This window comes from Mus pahari, chromosome 23 (genome assembly GCF_900095145.1).
Source record: "Mus pahari chromosome 23, PAHARI_EIJ_v1.1, whole genome shotgun sequence".
Lineage (NCBI taxonomy): Eukaryota > Metazoa > Chordata > Mammalia > Rodentia > Muridae > Mus > Mus pahari.
In genome coordinates this window covers 2,750,433-2,758,233 of record NC_034612.1, presented here as the reverse complement: position 1 = coordinate 2,758,233, position 7,801 = coordinate 2,750,433, and positions in this window count along the sequence as shown.

The following is a 7,801-nucleotide window of genomic DNA, read 5'->3' as shown; positions in this document are numbered from 1 at the left end:
CTCTCTCTCTGTCTCTCTGTGTGTGTGTGTGTGCGTGTGTGTGTGTGCGTGTGTGTGTGTGTGTGTGTGTGTGTGTGTGTGTGTGTGTGTGTGATGTCTTGGACTTGCTTTACTATGGGAGGATCCATCTGTGGCACTGTAGCATCTGGAGGATATTTTTCATCAGTCTATCTAGAGCCTAGAACAATATCAGCATGGAGAGGCTTTCATAAGACATCACCACTTGGGATGGTGTACCCCACCATGGGGGTTTAAGTCTGGAAAACATGTATACATATCAAGCACAGCTGTGGAGGGTCAGGTCACCCACAGCAGTGGGCATGTAACCTGAGCCATTTGCTTTCCTCTAGTTGCCCAGTGTACATTATGGGTTACTCACGTGAGACCCAGGAACCTCTCACATGGCTAGACCAACAGACTCTTCAGAGACTGCCTTGGGACCTGCTCAGAAAGGAGTCTGCTCAGGTGGCCTTTGTGTAGGAGAAGCAGGAAGTTGGAATGCTGTCTCTTTCCCATAGTAGCCTTGGGTCAGCTGTCCCTTCAGCTGGCAACCTCACTTCTCTCTACACGCCTTCCCTGCCTTCCCCATTTCAGCCTGAGAGGCTGGTCCTGCCTCCAACCCCTCAGCTTTCCACTCTTCTTGTCAGTTTCCAAAGTGCTTCTATGACTGTCCGTTTATCCTCTCTGCATAGTGTACAATTTGAGAAACCCTTCTGCTTAAGTTTCTGGTGTCATGCCCAGGACACCCGTCCTAGTAGGTTCCTATTGCTGATAAACATTATGACTGAAAGCAGGGAAGGAGAGGGCTTATTTCATCATCCAACTCTCAGGTCACAATGTATCACAATATGTCACAATGTATCACTTAGGGCAGGAACCTGGATGCAGGAGCTGAAGCAAAGGCCATGGATGAACCCTGTTTACTGGCTTGATATCCATGGCTTTCTCAGCTTGCTTTCTCAATACATCCAGGACCACCTGCCTAGGCATGGCACCGCCCACAGTGGGCTGGGTCCTCCCATAACAATCACTAATCAAGAAAATGCCCCATCTACTTGTCTGTAGGCCAGTTTAAAGGGAGCATTTTTTCAATTGTGATTCCTTTTTCCTAGATGACTCTAGTATGTGTTGAGCTCACAAAACCCAACCAGCCAAAGGACCCTTCCTGCAAAGTTCATGCACAGAGTCAAGTTCACAACAATATGAAATAACGGACTATGGCAAGATGGGGCTCTGGTGAAGTGGAACTTTCTGGGTTTTGTTTTTTTGTTTTTTGAAACTCAGTTGTATCATGTGATGTTCTTCTGGAAGCTGTCTTGTGAGAGGACGTTTTGTTGGAGCAATGCTTGAAACAGTGTATGATGTTTGGAAAGAGTATAATTGGAACCCCACAAACAGTGAAAGGAAGCTCTTGCACTGGGACACAGTGCATGCTTCGCTGGTCTTTGCCAGCCATGTAGTGCTTCGCTGGTCGCAACTTCTTAGCTGGTCTTCACTGGTCTTCAATTTGTACAGAGAAACGTGTCAAAAACTTCTTGTGGTATTCCGGCTAATTGTTGCCACTTCCTTTGGTGCCAATTCAGCAGAACCTTGTGGTTTCTGCTGAATTGAGCTGTTGCTACTGATTGGCGTTTGGTGTTTGCTATTAGTCTGGAATGCTGATATCCTGACAACAAAGAGTTGAATCACTGCCTAAGAACTACTTCTAAACAGGTCCACAACCCCCTCTTCCTGTTAACCGTCTTTCTCCCCAACCTCCAGTCAGTGGGTTAGAAGGGAGGTTGAGGCACTCAAGAACCCTAAATAAAATAGGTTTAGAAAAAAATTCTAAGCCCATACTCCTGCAAAGCCCGCCCCTTCTCCAGGCCTGAGATGGGAACTGAGAGACAGTTTCTGAGCCTTGACACTCTGCCTCAGTTAGGGGTTCCATTGCTATGGGCAGACACCATGACTAAGACAACTCTTATAAAGGCAAACCTTTCATTGGGGCTGGCTTACAGGTTCAGAGGTTCAGTCCATGATCATCAAGGCAGGAGCCTGGCAGCATCCAGGCAGACATGGTGCGGGAAGAGCTGAAAGTTCTACGTCCTCATCTGAAGGCTGCTCATGGAAGATTGACTTCCAGGCAGCTAGGATGAGGGTCCCAAAGCCCACACCCACAGTGATACACCTACAAAAACCAAGACCACACCTCCTCCTCATGCCACTCCCTGGGCTGAGCATATACAAACCATCACACACTCTGAACCTAAGAGACCAAGCAACTCAGCAGGGCGCCATCGGGTGTCACGAGAAGTTCAACTGCACCCTGCTCTCTCCATGGATGCCAGCACCCAAGCTCCTCACAAATAAAAGTGTCTCCAGACATTGCCCAGGTCCTTTAGGGACAGAAGGGGACAAAAATCACCCCCAGCTGATACCTACCTGTGTACAAGAGGATGGTTTTTGCACAGTTGGGTTTAGGACTGGGCAGGACCCCTAGAGTGAGTGTTGAGGCTAGGTTTAGTGTCCTGAGCTCTGACTTCCCTGAGATGGCATGAGCCCACATGGTTGCAGTGACCTAATAACCAGGCCAGGAAATATGCATGGCACCTGACTACTGGAGGCCACAACACCTTGAGCCCAAAGTGGAGGACCTGTGACCATTAGACTGGCAAAAGGGGGCCTGCCCAGAGTCTCTGACACAGGTCAGAGTCAAAGGTCACAGTGGGGCAGGTACAGGCAACTCCATGCTTTCCTTTGAGTACAGAGTGAGCTCATAGTTTCCACAGTGCCGTGCCTGTCAGGTCACAGTTTACCAGGCTCATCTATGGTCACCTGGGCACTGAGCAGAAGTAGTGGTATAGATAATAGATATGTGTATACCACCCACCTTGGCACCTCATGGGTGACCTTGACCACTGTCATGAACCAATTGGATTTTCTTTCATAGGAAGACTTATTGGCCCCGTGGCTTGGGATACTGTCATTGAAAGTCTCAGCTGTCATGTCTTTGGGGATGCCTCAGCAATAGAGTGCCACTGTCTCAGGGGCCATGAACTTCTGTGTGTAGTTCTGTCCCACAGCAGTATCCTCTTGCTTGAGGGATGATAAGGCAGCACACACAGGTGCCATCAGTCTCCCTCCCATCTAACCAGGACACCCATCCCAAGGACTGAGCGCTCAGCCATGATGGGGCTCAGCCAGATCCAAGAAGAAGCTGTGGCCCTGCCTTGGAGATGAAGCCCTGATGGGCAGTGATTGACAGGAGTGGAGAGAAAGCAAGAACACTAGAGTGGGGAGGGGAGGGCGGGTTGAGTGAGGAGAGCACCCTCAGTAGCTTTTCTTTTGTTGTTGACTGGGTACAGCCTTGAATCATCTGAGAGGAGAGCCTGGATTGAGACTCTGCCCTGGTCTGTGGTTGGCTCATGGGCAGATCTGTGGTGAGTTGTTTTGATTGTTAATTGATTCAGGAAAGCCCAGCCCACTGTGGGCAGCAACAACCCTAGGCAGGTAGACCTGGGCTGTATAAGAGAGGCAGCTAAGCGTGAGCCTGCAAACAGCTTTCCTCTACGATTTCTCCCCCAACTTCCCTCAAAGATCATTGTTTCCTGGAAGCTGAGTAAATCTTCTCCTTCCCTGATAAGCTAATCAAGACTAGCTCCCACTCAGGAATGGGAGAACACTCTAAGGCCTCTGGGGAAGAGGGCAAAAACACTACCAACCACCAAGACGTTAATGGTGGCAGCACTCTGCAGGAAGCACCAATGGTGGGAAGAACCTTTACCGGCAAACATCCACTAAGCATCGACAGTAGGCTGCAACAGCAATGGAGTAAGGGTCCCATTTCACAGATGGGAGCCCTGAGGCCACTTTCCAGAGGCACACAACCAGGAGTGGGCCCATTTCAAAGCCTGTGCCCATGCCCAGAGCTCATTACAGACCCACTGCCTTCTGGGGAAACACCACTTCCTATTTTCTCTTTTACATTTTGGTTTTATCTCATTGATTATTCTGCTCAGTAAATACAGAACCACAAGTGGACCAAGAGACTACAGGCTGGCAATGGACAGACAGACAGACAGACAGACAGACAGACAAACAGCTAGAGAAAGCTTAATAAGAAACTAGGTCTGTAGATGACTGCCAGGGCCCAGATTTCATGTAGTCAGTTCCTTCCACAAACACTTACTGAGCTCTTGCTGTGTACTTTGGATTATACAGTCATTCACCAAACGCCCGCTGAATCCCTACCATGGGTCATGTGCCACTTTGAGTGAGTCTGACTCAGAGAGGCAGTTCCCTTCCTTGTTGCGGTGACACAGGATCCTGGCCTCTGATATCCCATACATATGTGGGTGGGACTCTTTGTTTATCTAAGCGTGTTGTGCATGCTTGTGCTCACACATACATATGATGCACATAAATATGTGCACACAGATACCTATGCACTCACATATGCATCCCGACATTAATGAGAACAGCACCTCATGGTAGAAGTCAGGTGATGTCACTTGTCCCTCTGAGGCACACACACATGCACACTACACACAACACACACACAAAAATCCACACACACAAACACACAAACACACACATGTTTGTGCCCCCCACATGTTCATGCACACACATACAACATGCAAACACACACAAAACACACAAATACACATTCATGACCCCCATACCACACAACACACACTACATACAATACACACAAAAATTCCACATACACAAAACACACAAACACACACATGTTTGTGCCCCCGACATGTTCATGCACACACACACACACAACATACAAACATACACAAAACACACAAACACAGATATTCATGCCCATACACACATGTTTGTGCACATACCCACAAAACACAAACACACACAGAACACACACAAAACACACACATGTTGTGTCCCCCCTAGATGTTCATGAACACATGTGCACACACCCCAGTGAGTGACCAGATGGAAAAAGCTGGAGGTGACCAATAGAATGATATTCCTGCGGGGGAAACAGCATATGTCATCATGAGCTTACACAGGAGACTGCAATCAGGGCTCAAAACAACATACAATCTTTTCTCCATGTTGTGGACCCAGAACTCACTGACTGAAGAGGCCAAGTCCCTATGGGGGTCCCAGAGCCTACCAAGAGTACACCAGTGGTATGGTGACCTCCCTAGACTCTGCTCTAATGGATTAATAGCACCAAATAGCACTTCAATCCCTTCTCCTGACAGTGGCTTGTGGTAGCCAAGTGTGGCAGCCCCAGGACACACATTTTTTGATTCCTCTCTTCCCACATGGTAAAGAAGACTGGAGGCTGGGAGGGAGAGGCTTGGTGGATACCACATCTGCTTATCAGCTCCAGGCTGTTACAGTGTGACTTGTCATTCCGACACGCACACGCACACGCACACACCTACTGCAGATACCAGGGAATTTACAGGTGTGTGTGTGTGTGTGTGTGTGTGTGTGTGTGTGTGTGTGTGAAATTTTCTGTAAAGTCCTCATCTACAAGAGGTGTGTGTTCTAGAGGTGGCCAAAATTCTACCTTTTACTAGAAATGTAAGAGTCATCCAGGCAGCCCAGGTTTTGAAGGCAGCCGAAGCTTGGCACTGTGTGACAGGGCTGGAGTCCCTGGAGAGAGCCCAGGAGAGGTTGTTGATGGAGGTAGAGCCCTGTTTGCAGCAGAAGACCCAGCATTTTGGAGATGCCAGTACCCATGGGAAGACCACCAAGAACAGAAGCAGCCTTGGAGTGGAGCCAACTGGAACCTAGAAGACAAGCTGTGTGTGCTGCAGAGGGCAGAGCCAGAGAAGTGACCCGAGTCCCTTGGAGGAGCCCAGAAGATCATCATAAGTGACTCCCAGATAGCTGGACATCGAGTTATCAACACTTCTGGAGGTTGGGGTCGCTTCGCTCAGTTTGTGACTGCGCCCTGGTTCTTCCCTCCTGAAGTGAGAAAGCGCCTCATTTGTTTTAGACTTGACAGGAGACTTGGAGACTTTGAACTTTTAAAGGTAAAGAGACTGGATATTTTCCAAAGGCTGAACTTTAAATATGTTTGAGTTTGTAAAGACTGTGGGACTTTTAAAGTCATTTATATTCCGTATTGTGATGTGAGTACTGGCGCATCATCAAGGGGATAAACAAGAAAGGACAGTTTCTAGCTGAAGGGTGATGTGTTGGCATTGACAAGGGGTCAGCTGTGCTGGCTAGTGCTGTGTGAAAGGAGGCAACCTCAATTGAGTACATGTCTCCATAAGATGTAGGGCCTTTTCTTACTTAGAGATTGATGGGGGAGGAACCCACCTATTGGGTGGAGCCTGCCCATTGTGGGTAGGGCAAGACCACGGTAGGTGGAGCCATCCCCAGGCTAATAGTCCTGGGTTTTATAAGAAAGCAGGCTGAGCAAGCCATGAGGAGCAAGCCAGTCAGCAGCGCCCCTCCATGGCCTCTGCATCAGCTCCTGCCTCCAGGTTCCTGCCCTGCTTGAGTTCCTGTCCAATTTCCTTAGATGGAGAGACCAATATGGAAGTGTAAGCCAAACTTACCCCTTCATCCCCATGTTGCTTTTGGTCATGGTGTTTCATCACAGTAATAGCAACCGGAAGAAGGGGAGATGCATCTTTTGTGGGATTAACTGACTGTTGTCCAAGCAACAGGACCCAGTTTCACTCCCATCACCTAAGTAAAAACCAGGCATGGTGACTGGTGCTCGTAATCCTAAAATTAGGGGCTTACTGGGCAGCCATCTCAGGCCTTATCCCAATAATACCATGGACCACATCCTTAGGAAGGATAGCCCAAGTTAACCTTTACCCTCCACACAAAACAGCATGTTTGTGCATGCACACGCATGCACATACATGCACACACTCACATGAGAGCAGAAACATGTGCTTGAATGATTAGAGTCCTGGATTTGAGTTCTGCCCGGATATCTTGCTGGCTGTGTGGACCTGTGTACCTCTAGACATACTATGTACTGAAGTAGTTTCCTGGCATGCCCTATAGCTGATGCTCAGGCCCTGTGATGGCTTGTATATGCTTGGTCCAGGGAGTGGCACTATTAGAAGGTGTGGCCCTGTTGGAGTAGATGTGGCCTTGTTGGAGTAGGTGTGGCCTTGTTGGAGTTGGTATGGCACTGTTGGAGATGTAGATTTGTTGGAGTAGGTGTGGCCTTGTTGGAGGAGGTGTGGCCCTGATGGAGTAGGTGTGTTACTGTGGGTGTAGGCTTTAAGACCCTCATCCTAGCTGCCTGGAAGCCAGTCTTCCACTAGCAGCCTTCAGATGAAGATGTAGAACTCTCAGCTCCTACTGCACCATGCCTGCCTGGATGCTGCCATGTTCCTACATTGATGATAATGGACTGAACCTCTGAACCTGTGAGCCAGCCCCAATGAAATGTTGTCCTTAAAAGAGTTGCCTTGCTCATAGTGTGTCTGTTCACAGCAGTAAAACCCTAACTAAGACAGGCCCATACACAGGCTAAGCACTGGCCCTACGTTGTGTTTCACCCTGCAGGGGTCCAAACACTTTGGGCAGAGGCTGATTTAGCCTGGTGTTTACAATCAGGGGGTGGGGGTGGGGAAGGTGAATATTACCTGGTTCAAGAATTGGCTTTCCAATGCCTCGGACAAGCCGGTTAAGCTAAAAACAGTTTTAAATTGCATGTCTTTATTTCCATGTGTGTGCACACTAGGGATATGGGTGGGTGGAGGTCAAAGGACGATTTGCAAAACCCCTGGGGACAGGCTTGGCAGCAAGCCTCTTTTACCCACTGAGCCATCTCACCAGCCCCAAGTGGTTAACTTTT